Raw genomic sequence first — 17,848 nt, forward strand, 5'->3', positions numbered from 1 at the left:
GCAAATTCTTAACCACTGGACCACCAGGGAAGTCCCAAGATGTTTTCTTTTGGCCCACAAGGGTCTACATGCTCTGCCTCTTCTTTCTCATTTAAGCATCTTTCCTCTTCCCTTAATATGTGGCAGCCGTACTTGCCTCCGTTTCTTTCAGCTTCTCAAGCCTGTTTAGAGTATTCACACCTACTGTTTTATGCATTTCACACCTGAAATGCTCTTTGCAGTACTTCACATGGCTAGTTTATTTCATCTTTCAAATCTCCATCCTTAATGTTGCCTTCTCTGAGAGGTTTTCCCCTAACTCTGTTAGTCCCTATTTCCTTCTAATAGTTTCCCACCTTATGATTACATCGTTCTTTCTGTCACCCTCACAAAAATGTCAAATTCCTTAAGGTCAGGAATTAAAGTGTACCTGTTTTCATCATTAATATTTACACCTCTGCTTAGTGCACTACTTGACATAGAAGAGGCACTTCATAAATGTTTGAATAAATGAGAAAGATCACAGATGTTGGCTGTGAGAGTAATTCAATGTTTAGTGACAGGTATGCATGCATGCTAAGTCGCCTCTATGCCACCCCATGGACTGTAGCCTGCCAGACATCTCTGTCCATGGGATTCTCTAGGCAAGAATACGGGAATGGGTTGCTATGCCTTCCTCCAGGGGATCTTCCTGACCCAGGGATCGAACCCATGTCTCTTACGTCTGCTGCATCGGCACGCAGGTTCTTTACCACTAGTGCCAGCTGGGAAGCCCTAACAGAGGGACACTGACAAAAAAGAGTTAGGTGGTACAGGATCTTCAGTTATGCTAACATTTGAAAATCTCAGCAGGTGAGGGTTCAACAGAGCAGGTCAGTCGTTGGTTCAAGGTGGAATCTGAACCAAGATAGGAATCTAGTTCAGTAGTCAGAGGAGAACCTCTGCATGTAAAGTCAGAGTTCAGGGAAAAAGCGCATGGTTAATTTGATGTCAGTTCTAAACAAACTGACTAAATCTCCTTAAATATCACCTGTCTAAAATCAGGATTTCTTGAAAGCAGCCTGGGACTAAGGTCACAGCCATAAAGCCACATCCTTTTAGGAGAGGATGACTAACAAAAGATGAGGATGTAGGCAGGGGTGACAAACTCAAAACTGTTAAACACTGATAGACCTCTGCTCTTCAAATCGTCAGTCTCTCTCCACCATTTTTAATTAATACATCATCCTTATCTACTTGATATGAATAGATTGTGGCCGAATCACCTCATGTCCCCTTGCCTTCTGGATATGACCACCGAGCTCTGAAAATCTATGATCCTCCATGCCATAGTTTCCAAGTTTCAAATGATTTTTTCACCGTACACAATTGATGTTAGCTCTGAAGTTATATATATTTGTGGGTCCTTTCAAAGTGGCACTGATTGACTTGAAAAAAAAAAGCATATTTCAGAACACATAGCCCTTAATCTTAAGGCTGGAGATATAATTTCAGAAAAAAAGAATTTGAGTAGTATTTAGTAGCAAGATTTCCTAAATTATTTTTTAATATGGTAGTTACTTAAAGGTAAATGCATAGGTTTAAAAAATCATCTAACTTTAGAAAGTTTACATCCAAAGTATTAAAGTTTTCTTTATTTGATCTTCATTTTGTGTGGGCTTTGCTCTAGTTGTGGCAAAGGGCAGCTCTTTTGTGCGCAGGCTTCTCACTAATGTGACTTCGCTTGTTGCAGAGCACAAGCTCTAGGGCATGCGAACTTCAGTAGTTGAGACATGTGGGCCCAGTAGTTGTGGCTCCCAGGCTCTGGAGAACAGGCTCCATAATTGTGGTGTATGGGTTAGTTGCTCCACGGCACATGGGATCTTCCCAGATCAGGGATCAAACCTGTGTCTCCTGCACTGGCAGGTGAAATCTTTACCACTGAGATACCAGAGAAGCTCCCAGAGTTTTTTTTTTCCCCCACTAAAGTTATTAGATCAATCTATTCTCTGAGGATTTCATTTTGATTTTTGTCTGAACACAAGCTAGTAGAATAGAAGTTTATTGGTACCTAAATTGATTCATGGGGTCGCAAAGAGTCGGACACGACTGAGCAACTGAACTGAACTGAAATTGCAGAATTAGACTAAATCTTTCTTATTCTTTGCTGTGCAATGAAATGTGATTAAAAATGAGTCTATACAAACCAGAGATATGTTAACAAGATTCTTAGACAGGAATTAGACATTTTCCATGACTGATTCGGTAGCATTGTAATGAGACAGATCTAGTCTTGGATTACAATTAGAAGTTTGAAGAAAGACTTAGAAGTCTTAAACAAATTTTATGAAGTACAAAAATGGTTAAGTGCGGCAATATGAAATGTCAGCTCTGGGCTTCTTAACATGTAACTTTGAAAATGAAAAGTTAAAGAAAAATGTGATAACATTTAAAAATCTGAAAATAGTTTTTGAAACAAGTCTTGAATTTGGACATGCTTATAAGGAATAAAAACACAACTCAAGGAGAAGATATTTAAGGAAAAGAATGGCTACATAAGCAAATGTAGAAGGAATAATGGAAGCAGAAAATTGCCATTTTGCAACCATTATTGTAATAATGGATTTAGAAGAATAATCGATGAGTGCTAAGTTTGAAGAGGAATGGGATATTTATGTGTCATCAGAGTATCTCCTTAGAGATTACCTAATAATTACAAAGCAAGAAATGGTAATTTGACAGTGGAGAAACTTGACCCTGCTTTATTGAGTGATCCAAGTTAACATCGTAATGATGGAATAAACTGAGTTTGATTCCTGACATGATACACTGAGAAAGTCACAACACCATTTCAATAGTTCAGTTCAGTTGCTCAGTCGTGTCCGACTCTGCGACCCCATGAATCGCAGCATGCCAGGCCTCCCTGTCCATCACCATCTCCCGGATTTCACTCAGACTCACGTCCATCGAGTCCGTGATGCCATCCAGCCATCTCATCCTCGGTCGTCCCCTTCTCCTCCTGCCCACAATCCCTCCCAGCATCAGAGTCTTTTCCAATGAGTCAACTCTTCACATGAGGTAGCCAAAGTACTGGAGCTTCAGCTTTAGCATCATTCCTTCCAAAGAAATCCCAGGGTTGATCTCCTTCAGAATGGACTGGTTGGATCTCCTTGCAGTCCAGGGGAATCTCAAGAGTCTTCTCCAACACCACAGTTCAAAAGCATCAATTCTTCAGCTCTCAGCTTTCTTCACAGTCCAACTCTCACATCCATACATGACCACAGGAAAAACCATAGCCTTGACTAGATGGACCTTAGTCAGCAAAGTAATGTCTCTGCTTTTGAATATACTATCTAGGTTGGTCATAACTTTTCTTCCAAGGAGTAAACGTCTTTTAATTTCATGGCTGCAGTCACCATCTACAGTGATTTTGGAGCCCAAAAACATAAAGTCTGACACTGTTTCTACTGTTTTCCCATCTATTTCCCGTGAAGTGATGGGACCGGATGCCATGATCTTCGTTTTCTGAATGTTGAGCTTTAAGCCAACTTTTTCGCTCTTCTCTTTTACTTTCATCAGGAGGCTTTTTAGTTCCTCTTCACTTTCTGCCATAAGGGTGGTGTCATCTGCATATCTGAGGTTATTGATATTTCTCCCATCAATCTTGATTCCAGCTTATGTTTCTTCTAGTCCAGCATTTCTCATGATGTACTCTGCTTAGTATTCTTGCCAAAAATGCATAACTTGAATCTAATCATGTGGACACATCAGACAAACCCAGTAGCTAATTTATTTATCTGTGGTCATGTAGAGAATGTCCTTGTTCTTAGGAAAGAAGAATGAAGTACTAAGGGATAAAAAGGCATGATGCTGCAAATAGTTCTCAAATGGTTCAGGAAAAATATCTTGTGGATGTGCACACGTGTGTGTGTGTGGGTAGAAAGAGAAATATGGCAAAGTGGTAACGGTGAATTTGATTGAAGGGTATACAACAATTCTTTGTTCTATTCTTCCAACTCTTCTGTAAGTTTGAAATTATTTCAAAATAAAAAGTTAAAGAAATAAAAAGAGCGATTAGTAATAATCTGCCTGAGAAAAGGTGTTCTCTTCTTCCTGAGTCACTATCAGTGAATAGAAAGCATGTGAGAGTGCCAAAGTGAAACTGCAGACTCCATGAGGCAGAGCTGACAGCAGAGTTGGTAGACGAGCTGGCAGCATTATGTATTAGTATAATTTGGAAAACAAGGTTGAGCTTCTTATAGCTATTTCTGAAGATTGTTACCTTATGTGGATAATTCAGTTCATTTTGTAGATATTAACAGGGCTCCTGTTATATTTCAAAACCTTTGCTAGATGCTGGGGCTCCTGTGATGACTAACTCTCTTGTTCTCAGGTCACTGACACTTGGGAAGGGGGGACAGCTATAACAACAAATTTAATATTAGACAGTAAAAGTAAACATAGATAAATGGGTGCAATAATGATGATGGTATGGGGAGGAGGGGTGGCTGTGGTGGAGGGGAATAACAATGAAGCCCAGGAGTTTTCCATCTGATGGCGGGGGTGGGACGGATGGAGCAGAGAGATTCCTGGCAATGGGAGCGGTAAGGACAGAGGCAGGTGATAGAAGAAAGGTTGGGTTGTTTTGGGGACTCAAGTAGTTTGGTGTTGTTGTGTATATAGCTTTCTGATTTTCAATTTGTAATAATAAAGCATTACCTTTTAGTTTAATTACAGTTATGAATATTGATGACACTAAAATAGTACAAAATAATTAATGCCAGAGAACATACAATAATATAAAGTAAACCTTTCAGAAACTGTTCTTATTTTGTATTAGATGGCATTAAAAAAATTAAAAAACTTGGGATTCCTTTTGTTTAAAAATAATTTGGGATTCCTTCTGCAAAACCTTTTGCAGCTTTTGTCAAATTTGAATAATATATGGGCTCTTTTTTAAGGGAAGAAATTCCCATTATTCCCAACAAGCGCATCTTCAGCTGCTTAGTGGCTGGGGGATCAGAGTTTGACAATGAAAATGCCTTTCCATTACAAATTGCTACTATAAAAGAGATATTTTGTTTTCAATTGGCAAAGTGTTTTAGATTATCAAAATGAAAACAAAGCAAATAAACTGCAGTAGGCAAATGGTAAAAGATATTTGCAGTCTTTGAGTTGAAAGCTGAGTATTCTTCATATGCAAGCTTTACACAAATTTGTAAGTAATGCATTCAGACACCCTGAGTACATGGGCAAACAACCGGATGAATAATTTATAAAAGATGAAATAAAAATGACTAGTAAGCATTTAGAATGTTCACCTTCCTGGTAATTGAAAAAGTAATTTATAATGAAAGACCATTTTTTTCACCTATAAAATTTGTAGATGTTTTTAAAATGTATAACCTGTGTTGATGAGGATTTTTAATAATAGAAAAAAATTGCAAGCAATCTGTCTATCCAACAGCATTAATATGTGTTGATGTAGTATACATTTCCTGGTCATTAAAATGTTGTTTTTGAAAAATTTTAAATAATAGAAATGCCTGTGCTATCATATTAAATGTAAGGAGCAGTGAACAAAAAGTACAATTTCACCTAGTCAAAATATACATAGAGGATTTTGATAACATCTTCTATTACCATAGTATACTTATCAGTAGGAAAACTGGGTGAAAGAGTATACAGGAACTCTCACTACTATTTTGCAACTCTTCTGTAAGTCTAAAGTTATTTCAAAATAAAAAGTTAGAAAACATACAGAGAAAAAGGACTGATAGGAAAAACAACAAAATCTTTGTAGTAACCTCTACATGGTGGAATGGGTTTTTTCCCTTTCATTAAAAAATGCTTTTCTTTAACATTTTTACAAGTTACATGCTATGTCATCATCATCATCATCATTTCTCTGTCTCTCTCTCTCACTTACACACACACACACACACACACACACACTCCTTTCCCTAGAATTAGAACAACACAAAAGGTAAACTTGAAAGAAAAATGCCATCTACCACAAGCAATTTGTTGATCAGTGTGACAGCTAAGCATAAAAGCAGAAATCTGAGTGCTGAAAAAGGGTCCATATGGGTGGAAGATAATACAGAGGTAGCAACTGCTTAGAGATGCACTTAACAGGTGGATGTGAACTATGAAAGTAGATAATAAAAATAAGGATGGAGATAGATTTAGGAGACTGTGGCACTGATAATTTTATTTTAGTGATAGAGGAGATAACGAAGTCTTCTCAAAAGAGAGTAGATACCCTCAGTATTTTATGTTAGAAGAGAATTAGGCTAATTCTCTAGGTTTCTAGGAATCATAAATCATAGTAGGTTATGGGAATATTCCCTTAAGGTTGGTTTTTAATAAGTTAAAATCATTTGTTGTAGGTAACCATCTTTATACTTGTTTTTATCACAGACTCTGTGCTAAGCAACTCAACTTTCCACTGGTTCAGGTCTTCTGAAACAACAGCCTCTTATCTTAATGACTGACAAAGGTAACCAGCTAGTCAAATTAAGTCCTTCTTGATGTAGATGTTGGTGTAAAATATTATTGTTCAATGTTAAATAAGGACAAATAGAAAAATGAATGCATAGTATGGTGTCACTAGGGCTGCACCTGAAACACTCCAGCACTGTGGTTCTGTCTTTTCATCTCAAGGCCTCTGAGGCGCAGGGCATCCTCCTTCTGTGCCTGGGGCTCCCCATCGCTGTGATTCTGAAGAAGTCATGGTGGACGTGGGCTTTGTGGTTTGCAAAGAGCACATCCTCGGGCAATCTTAAGTCACTTCTGAAACTGCCCCCTTTCTCCTGCTTCACTCCCTCCACCTCAAGAGTTATTGCTAGAATCAGAATCCCTGACATTTTCTTAAAGGATTATTCTTCTCAGCCCCCTTTCTCATTGGGAAGCCAGAGCTCTTTAAAGCAACTTGGTATCAGAAGTTTTTCCTTCTAGAGGAACTAAGAAGCACTTTACATTTTGACCCTGAGTTCTACTATTTCTGTCTTCATAATTAGGTTTTAAGCCCTTGGCATTAAAGATCAGGTCTTATCTATCTTTTAACCTTCTTCAGGGTTAGCCTTTAACATTCAAAAAGGTAGTCACTTAGTAAATGTTTGCTGAAAATGATTACTGTTTTCCTTAAGGGCAGATTTTGTTCCCCCATGAAGGAAAATCTATTTATTGCTATGAAAAAAATGTTGTATAAGTACAAATTAAAATGAAAAATATAGAGTATGTAGCTTAAAGCTAAGCTGCCGCTTTGATCTTTGGCTGAGTATTTTAAAAAGATTACAAGGGTTATTAAAAATAGGATTTAAAGGTCTAACAAGACCTAAAAATGGGCCCAAGAATGTGTCTAAATCTGCTTAGGCTCCTGAAGACTGCAGGCACATTGTAGTATGTGGGCATCACTGACACGGACCCCTGCTCCATGAATATGTTCTAGGGGAGCCTCTACCCTCTGAGTGTGGACTGCAATTGTTCCTCAGGTAGGAAATGACAGATTTAAAGAACACTTTCTTTTATGTAGATATACAGTATTATTAACATTCTTATACCTGGTGCAGATTACTTCATTGTTTAGGCTTATTTGTTCCTTTGTCAAAGAGAATAACAATCACCTCCTAGACCAAGGTAAGGATCAAATGGGCACAGTGTCTGAGAATCAGTATGTATATGTAAATAAACAGTAGTTTGTATTTTATTCACAAATTGAAATTCAGAAGTAGGTTACAAATGTGTAAGTGTATTTGAAATAGCATTACTAGGGTTTTATGATACCTTAGCTATATTGTGGTTTATAGTGGCATGTGAACAGAGAGCAGGACATTGCTACTGTGTCTAACAATGTTTGAGGGGAAGCAGTTTCTCAGAATCACGCAACTGGCATCCTCCTGGAGTTTTGGAACCAAGATGTACTTGTAAGATGAGTGGCGACGGTAAGAGTGTCAGTTGCCCAGCCGGGTCTGACTCTGCACCGCCATGGAATGTAACCCGCCAAGCTCCTCTGCCCCTGGGATTCTCCAGGCTAGAATACTGGAGTGGCTACCTGCTCCCTTGTCCAGGAGATCCTGACTCAGGGATCGAACCCCAGTCTCCCACATTGCACACAGATTCTTTACCATCTGAGTCACAGGTAAGTCCAGGTACCTAGTTCTTTTCCCTGTTGCTCATTTAGTACTTACCACTCTTTCCTGAATATTAGCTATTATATAAACTAGAAGAACCATCACAACTTTCACCCTCAGAAAAAGACCATTTCTTTCATGGTAATATCTGCTTTTTAAAACTCCTAATTGATGTTTCTGTTGGCCTTCATTTAGGGTCAGGTACCTTGCAGGCCTTTGACAAATTAATGAATGACATTCTCTTTGCCATTTATGTTAGACTCCTTGGACATGAGTCATTACTCAACTCTAATCAGTTTTTTTTTTTTTGCAGGATTTACATATGTAATAGATGAAAAAATGTGATCAGAAAAATCATAGAAGAGAGTATAGATCTTGGCAAAAACTTCCCATCCATAGGACAACATTTGCATGCTTGTTAGAGTAGAACACAGAAGCTACAGCATCCCCAGTGACACTGCTATCAATAGAAAATATTCAGTAAACATCAAATTACCTGTGAAGTTGTGCTAGGTGTCATAATATGAGAATCACGTTGAGAACAGTGATTGGGAATTACATATATAGACCTGACAGATGGAGAGAAGAAAAGCTATAAGCAAATATCTATATATGGGCATTGTGGTTTTCATTATGTAGAAGTTACAACCTAAATTTTGGAATGTTGTTGTTTTTCAGTTGCTAAGTTGTGTCTGACTCTTCACAACCTTATGGACTGCAGCACACCAAGCTTCCATGTCCTTCACTATTTCCCAGAATTTGTTCAAACTCATGTCTATCGAGTTGGTGATGCCATCCTATCATCTCATCCTCTGTCGTCCCTTCTCCTCCTGCCTTCCATCTTTCCAAGCATCAGGGTCTTTTCCAATGAGTCAGTTCTTTGCATCAGGTGGCCAAAGGATTACAGCTTCAGCTTTAGCATCTGTCCTTCCAATGAATGTTCAGGGTTGATTTCCTTCAGGATTGTCTGGTTTTATCTCCTTGCAGTCCAAGGGACTCTCAAGAGTCTTCTCCATCACCACGGTTCAAAAACCATCACTTCTTCAGCCTTTTTTATGGTCCAAAATTTGGTATGTGGAAAAGGTTAATTATGTGACTGAAGTAGAGATTAGAAATAAAGTTTAGGACTTTGATGTCTTGTCAGTTTCATGCATAATAATGGTAGTTTTACTGTGAGCTCTTGAGTTAGCCAGGGCAGAAGGCATTTCAGTGTTGGCAGCCACCAAGGCAGGTAACAGGACAGTGGCAGGGAAAGTGATGGCTCTTAATCTTTGGAGTGTGTTCTTCAAGACTGACCCAGACTCTGGTTAGGCCTGGTGCTAGTACCTGAGGCAAGGTAATGCCTGCTGCTGCTGCTGCTGCTAAGTCGCTTCAGCTGTGTCCGACTCTGTGCGACCCCCATAGATGGCAGCCCATGCTAGCACTACATTTTAGGATGTGCTCCGGGCTCTTGTACCTGTGGGGAGGGTCAGGGAGGGGAACTCCATCATTTTTACTCATGCAGCTCCAGGGCAATGTATGTCTTCAGGGACAATAAAGAGGAATGCCAGTGCTGGAGAGATAACCAAGATGAGATTTGGGGAAATGATATAGAACCCAAAATTGCCTCAGAGATGAATAATAAATTCAGTCTGAAACTGTTGTAAATTTTGTTTCCAAGTGCATGTAAGAGCAACAAAGCCAGTAGACGTGTAAATGGGATTTTCAAGCTGACAGTTTATCCAGACTTTATACTTTAGCTTAAATGGGAGTGCCTCAAGTCACTCCTGATTCATTTCTGCAATTGAAAGGGAATCTTTACAGTATGTTTTAAAGCCACTGAGGATTTATTTGTATTAACATTTTAATTTTGCTAAATGCCAGTAAAGGCTATGCCTTATATTCACTTTTCTGTTAGGCAATTGCTTGAAAATGTGTCATTGTAAAATTTAAGAAATATGTAATTTACTAGTATGTCCAGAAGCCAAGAAACTATTTCTACATTTATTTCTATATCTATATCTGTATCTATAGGTATGTATCTATATATCTATACCTATATCCACATCTATATTGTCCAATGGTCACACTTTCAAACATACTGATATTATAGAAAATAGAAATGGACATGTTTAGATGGAGTTAATAAGATAAAAAATTATATAAAAATTAATCATGCAGCCATACTTTAAAAGAAAAAGGCTGTTAGAAATGAAGGTACAGGCAGTAATAGTTCCCTTATATCCTAAGATAAGCAAAGTTGATCAAAACCCATCTGTTCATTCTTCGATTTTCTGTTTTACTTCTGTGGTTATTCTCACTTCAGTAGCATGTATAACAACTGGAATATTACAAAGAAGGTTAGGATAGCCCCTGTGCAAAGATGGGACTTCCCTGGTGGCTCAGTGGAAAGAACCCACCTACCAGTGCAGGAGACACGGGAGACGTGGGTTCGATCCCTGGGTTGGGAAGATCCCCTGGAGAAGGAAATGGCAACCTGCCCCAGTGTTCTTGCCTGGAATACCCATTGACAGAGGGGCCTGGTGGGCTACAGTCCACGGGGTTCCACAGAGTTGCACAAGACTGAGCGACACACGCACATGCTAAGGCGACTCACAAATTTGTGAAGCTGCCATGTTTTTGTGTCCTGAATGACTTCTTTCTTTGGGTTCTTATGGCACATGTATATACATTAGCTGTCATTTCACTGTATTATAATTGTTTACTTCTCTGTCCTGCAACAGAATTACTAAAAAAAAAAAAAAAGGAAATTATTTTTTTGTATCCATAGTGGCTAGCATATTGCCTAGCTTTTAAAAAGCAACAAGAAAATGTATAATGAATGAACAAAAGCTTTATAGTCTATGAGTAAGAAACAAACAGCATTCTTTGTATAAATCCTTCTATCCCAGAAATTGATTCTGAAGCAGTTAATCCTCTTCTTCCTTTCTCACCTTATCTTCCTGATGACAGAATTTCTATTTTAGTGTGATGTCCACATGGCCACCTCCTGTTGATAACTAGTGGGCACAACTCAGTTTGGTGATGGACAGATGGACAAGCCTGCTGTCCTGGCCATAAGACTGTTCTCCATAGTCTTATTTGCATCAAACAGGCCTTTCTTCCTCTCTCTCTCTCTTTTTTTTTTTTTTTGCAGGACTGTACATATTTGTTCCTAAAACTGTCTCAAAGTATTAAAGGCCATAAACAGGCTTTGGAAAGATAGATGAATGATTATTTTGAAAGATGCATGATATCTAACACACAAAAGAAGGACTTAATGGAAAAAGGGCCATAAAATATGGCACTATTCAACTAAAGAGTTGCTGGTCTTCTCTCTCTTTTTTTTTTTTTTTACCATAGTGGGATTAAAATAAAGCTGCAATACATTTCTGAAAAAGTTCCAGATTATGGTACCAGTTATAATTCATTCAAATTTTATGTATAATCACATACATAAATAGTAGCTGCTTCAAATTAGCAATATAAACTAGAGTTGCATAGATAAGCCACTGGCATGTTAATTTTTTCAACCATATGCAACATTCAAAAGCATTTTAACAGATATTTTCTTTACTAGGAAAAAAATGGGGGAAGAAAATGAATATTTAGTATTTATCATTGGTCAGGCATTCTTTTTTCTTTTTTCTGTATTTTTTATGTAATCCTCAGAACTACATTGTGAAATAAATTTTATTGTGATTATTTTACAAAAGAGAAACTTAGGCTTAAAGGTAATAAGTAATTTGCTCATGGTCACAGAGCTGGGAGGTGACAAAACTGATTCCAAATCAAGTTTTTCCAACTCTTTGATTTTTTCTCTACTTAATATGCTGGATTAGGCAGCATACAGTCAGTTTTTAAGGAATTTGAGTTCTTATTATAAATCTGTTGTTGTTTAGTTGCTAAGTTATGCCTGACTCTTTTAAGGCTCCATGGACAGTAGCCTGCCAGGCTCCTCTGTCTATGGGGTTTCCCAGGCAAAAATACTGGAGTGGATTGCCATTTCCTTCTCCAGGGGATTTTCCCAACCAAGATTGAACCCATGTCTCCTGCATTGGCAGGTGGATTCTTTACCACTGAGCCACCAGGGAAGCTCTCATTATAAACAGGAGTGTTTTAAAGCATTTCCCATTATTGTGAATGATGTCTTGGATGCCACCTAATATTTGTGCTACGGGATGAGATTCCTGTCCCCTTTTCCAGATGAGTAAGTGGGTTGATTGAAAAATGATTCAATAGTGTGGTATAGGAAAAGTGATCTCTGAATTTTTGGAATAACGAGGTTGGAAGAAGAGTGCTCACAATGTCTTGCAAACATTCTTCAGGAACTACTGGTCCATGTTTAGATGTCAGTATTTGCCTTGGCTGTTCTTTTGCCTAAAGAGTCTGTGCCTGGGCTACCATGATGGGGGGGACTGACTTCAGCTCTTGATTTCATTCTTGTTTTGACCAATTCATGGAGCACTGGTGTCTTGCCTGATAAAGGGGGCTAAGGGAAGAATCACCCTAGCCTTCTTGGGCTCTCTTAGTAAGCATTATTTTGTGGCTAGGTTTTTATCTGAGGCCCATTGAGATTGTTCCTGTGTATATCCAGATCCAAGGAGAACTCCTGAACTGACTGCACTTTTTTGTGGAGCAGGGGTCATGCAAATCCTGAACTTCCTCTGACTGTTTCAGCATCACTGCCTCTCCCTCCCTGCTTTGGCCTGGTAGCAGAGTGCTTACTAAAGAGAAAAGATTCTGTGTGTTTGCTGCTTTTCTCATCCTACTCTCAGATGAGTTAGGTTCACCTTCTCAGGGTGAAAGGACAGGTTACAGGACCAATGGCTGGTACCATAACCAAGTAACGTAGTTGCTAAATAGGTTCAACTCTATGAAGTAACAGACCTTGCCAGTTGTCATCCTGGTTTCCTTGGGTAATGCAGACAGTGCCAGAGGCAACTTCTAACTGTGTTAGATGATTATTTTTTCTCCCCAAAGCAACCTTCAATTATAGTATGCTTAAAAATGAGAGTTAATCCAGACAGAACGATCAACTGGCTAGGTAAAATTTAACAAGTGAGTTTCATTCCGACTGAGTTACAAAGGTGATTGTAATATTTGGAAACTGTCTTTAGTGAGAAGCTCTGGAAAAATTATAGTTCTGAAATGCAGGCATAATCTCCAAGATGTAGAAATGGTCATTATGTTTAAATAGATGTTTATTTGTCTCTCTTATCTCTATTTTCATATTTCTTTAGATATATGTCTTTTCCTATCATTTAAATTTAGTGATTAAGCTGTATTTAAACTAATGCTTTGTCATTAATGGAAGGTCACCTTTAAAAAGTTGATTCAGTAGTATGAGTTATTTCAGGACTGGAGTTGAGCTGGTTCCTATTAATGAAGACTATTTTCTTTTTGTTTTTCTAGGACAGTGGAATTAATATAATCAGTTTTGTCTCTTTGCAGTCATGACACATTCTAGGCTTAGGTAAATAAACCCAACTGAAAAATAACAGACTAGCCTGCCCTGTCTATCACTTGACTTGAAACTGTCATTTTCAGTTTCAACGTTATATTCATGAGCATGAATATGAAAAGTCTCTGTCAAAGATTTGCTTCATGTGTTTTGATTGCTTTAGAATGGAAATTTAAATACTGAATTTAAGAAATGAATTAGGAGAGGAGTGGAGAGAGTCCTGCACAAGGAGTCAGTCAGTTGGTTCTGGTTTTGGGTTGCTACCACGTATGTACCTGGACAAATCACTTTAAATTTCTTAGCATGTTTCCTTTGTTTTAATTTTTATTTTAAAAAATAAATTTATTTATTTATTTATATGGGCCTCGTAGGTGTCGATATTGGTAAAGAATCTGCCTGCCAATGCAAGAGATGCAAGAGCCGTGGGTTCAGTCCCTGGGTTGGGAAGATCCCCTGGAGTAGAAAATGGCAACCCACTCCAGTATTTTTGCCTAGAGAATCCCATGCACAGAGGAGCCTGGCAGGCTGCAGTCCATGAGTCACAAAGAGTTGGACACCACTGAGTGTATACACACACACACACATTTATTTGTTGGCTACTCTGGGTCTTTGTTGCTGTGTGCAGGCTTTCCCTAGTTGAGTGCAGGCTTCTCATTGTGGTGACTTCTCGTTGCAGAGCACAGACTCTAGGGTGCACGGGCTTCAGCAGTTGCTTCACATGCTAGTTGCAACTCCTAGTCTCTAGGGTGTGGGCTCAGTAGGTGTGGTACATGGGCTTAATCACCCTGAGGCATGTGGGATGCATGCGAGATCTTCTCAGACCAGCGTTCCAGGGATCAAACCCATGTCCCTTGCATTGGCAGGAGAATTATTAACCACTGGGCCGTGTAGGAAGTTCTTCCTTTGCTCTTATAACTAAGATTGGTTTGACTAGGTCTGCCAACTCTGATTAATTGGTAATACTTGCCTGGGGGGCTGCACTGGCAATCAGGGTGAGCCTCTTTCAGCTGATGGGAAGACTGGGAGTGAGAGACCCACTTATTTGCCCGTACCTGAACTCACCCACTTCTTGGATCATTTTCTGTTTCTATTATGACTTTCATGATTGTTTGTCTGTTTGTTTGTTTGTTTTTGGCCACACAGCATGGCTTGTGGGATCTTAGTTATTCAAAGAGGGATTGAACCCAGGCACTGAACGCATGGCGTCCTAACCACTGGACTACCAGGGAATTCATGACCTTTATGATTTATTCTTAATTTTTACCTCAAGACGTGTTTTCTCTATCCTCAAAGATAATTGGAAAACTTAAGAGCAAGGAGACATAGTCTTTGAGATTATCTAGTCAAAACTAGGCTGATGTATATAAAAGTGCTTTGTAAAATGTTGAGCACTATTACAGTTACTTGAGGAGAGCATGGGTGGTGCTAGTGGTAAAGAACTCACCTGCCGATGCGGGAGACATAATAGACGAGCATTTGATCCCTGGGAAGATCCCTTGGAGGAGGAAATGGCAACCCAATTCAGTGTTCTTGCCTGGAGAATCCTATGGACAGAGGAAACTGGTGGGCTAGTCCATAGGGTCACAAAGAGTCAGACACAACTAAAGAGACTTAGCATGCATGCATGATTAACTAATAGTTAGCTTTCCCATTTTTTGAGGGAGGGGGCCTTCCTCCCTAATTTTCATGAAATGGTTGTTAGAGAAATGGTGCACTTTTAAAATGTAAATGTCTTAGAAGTTATTCCACTGACACTAAATTAAGAAAATTAAGTGTTAAGTTGTACCATATGGCAGTACACACTGTAAATATTCAAAGAACTAGAGAGCTGGAGTCATCAGGGAATACTGAATGAAAAGGTAGAAACCTGAACAAGGCCTAACATGGGCAGAATTAGATAGAAGGGCATTTTTAGGTATGGGACGGAATTTGGATAAAGCATGGAATAAGAACAAAGCACAGTTTGAGGCAATAGGCAATGAGAGGCAATAGACAGGAAGTATAAACTGTTAGGTTTCAATAAGGAAAAATTTGAATTGCTAAAAATAATATTAATTTTGATGATAGCTAGCATTTATTTATTTATTTTCCCACCAGCTTTTTTATTTTTTTTTTTAGTATTTCCAATGTGTCAGACCCTGTTCTAGGTAGTGGGGGTACAGCTTTTAGTAAAATGGACAAAATCATTGAGATTTAGAGCTTACATCTTAGTGGGAGAAGACTGATAATAAACAAAGCAGTAAGTCAAATATGTGGTATGTTATACAACTACCAAGGAGGAGATAATGAAGTATTAGGGATGGGCTGCAATTCTGGATAAAGTGGACAGGGAATTACTCAATTGATGGGTAACAATTGAGTAATGACCTGAATACCACATTTCAGGTACTCTGCTAAGCTAGTTATAGATATGAAATAATTTTAATTTTCATAGCAACTTTGAGAGTAGGTACTATTATTAGTCTCATTTTATAGATGAGGACCTGAAACACAGACAACCAAAGTCATCAATTAACTGTAGGAGCGGGGATTTCCACCCAGGACGTCTACTCTCAGAGCTTATAATTTTAGTCTTCAAGTAGGAAAAGACTGTCAGAGATCAAAGTATTGATAGCCTCTTAGAGCTAGAGGGGAATTTACTTATTTTCTAATCCAGTGGTTTTCAGAATGTATCACAGACAGCTGGAGAGCTGGTTAAAACCTAGGTTTCTGGACCCTGCTCCACCAGATTTTGCTCCAGTAGGCCTGGGGTGAGGTCTGGGAATTTACATTCTAACAAGTTTTCAGGTGATGCAGTTGTTGATGGTTTGGGCAACTTTTGGGAATCACTGGCTGGTCTGGTGGTTTGCAAACTTGGTTGCACTTCACAATCACCTGGGGAGCTTCTAAGACCTGCTCATGCCTTAATACAGGAGGTCCTGAGAGCCTGCACTTAATTGGTCTGGGCTGAGACTCTCGTGGTATTAGTGAGTTCATTGCACATGGAGGATTAAACTCCACTCATCTAGTTTAACTTTCATTTTACCGATAAGGAGACTGGTCTGAAGGAACAGCTATTCTCTGGTTTTGGCTTCTAGCATTCTGCACACTGTTTCTTACTCACTCACTTGATTCTTGATTATATAAGGTCAGGGGCTGTGTTAATCTATTTGCCACATGGTCAAATGTAGCAGGGAATGCTGCTGCTGCTAAGTCACTTCAGTCGTGTCCAGCTCTGTGTGACTCCCTAGACGGTAGCCCACCAGGCTCCCCCGTCCCTGGGATTCTCCAGGCAAGAACACTGGAGTGGGTTGCCATTTCCTTCTCCAATGCATGAAAGTGAAAAGTGAAAGTGAAGTCACTCAGTCATGTCTGACTCTTCTCGATCTCATGGACTGCAGCCTACCAGGCTCCTCCTTCCATGGGATTTTCCAGGCAAGAGTACTGGAGTGGGGTGCCATTGCCTTCTCCAGTAGCAGGGAACAGTGAGTCACTAAAAGTTTTTAACCAGCAAAGTGACATAAAGAAAGTAATATTTTAGGATAATTAATTATTTGAAAGGGTAGGATAAAGAGATTAGAGATGTGAAGATCTTCCTATTGCAGTGTTCCTGTAGAGCCTTGCTACTCCAATGTGATAGAGAGCAGCAGCAGCATTACCTGGAACTTTGTTAAACATGCAACTCTCAGGGCCCACAGTAGACCTACTGGATTATAACCTACATTTTACAAGATCCCCAGTGCTTTGTGTGCACATGGAAGTTTAAGAATAATACCTGGGCTTATAGGGTAGCCCTACAGGAGAATGAAAAGTGAAGTGAAAGTCACTCAGTCGTGTCCGACTCTTTGCAACCCCGTGGACTGTAGCCCACTCAGGCTCCTCTGTCCATGGGATTCTCCAGGCAAGAATACTGGAATGGGTTGCCATTTCCTTCTCCAGGGGATCTTCCCAACCCAGGGATCGAACCTGGATCTCCTGCATTGCAGGCAGACGCTTTATCCTCTGAGCCATCAGGGAAGCCCACAGGAGACTGAAAAGCAGCAGTGAATATAAATGGCTGAGCAGGTCAGCTTTTCTTTAAACCTGTTCCTTGGGATCTTTCTTTCTCCCCCTCTCCAGGACCTTGATAGGTATTAAGTGGTCAAAAAGGTTAGTTTGGCAAATACCAGGTTAAACAAAGCTAAACATGTTTCTCTGTGGCCAGACATCTTCTAATATGCTCATGTGCTTTCTGAATCTCCAAGATAAAAACTATACGATGTAGCTGCTTCTACCTTTATTGATCATGGAAGTTAGTCTAGGGGGCATCTTCACATGTTACTATTTTGTTGAG

Source organism: Oryx dammah, unplaced genomic scaffold (genome assembly GCF_014754425.2).
Source record: "Oryx dammah isolate SB20612 unplaced genomic scaffold, SCBI_Odam_1.1 HiC_scaffold_11227, whole genome shotgun sequence".
In the NCBI taxonomy this organism is placed as follows: domain Eukaryota; kingdom Metazoa; phylum Chordata; class Mammalia; order Artiodactyla; family Bovidae; genus Oryx; species Oryx dammah.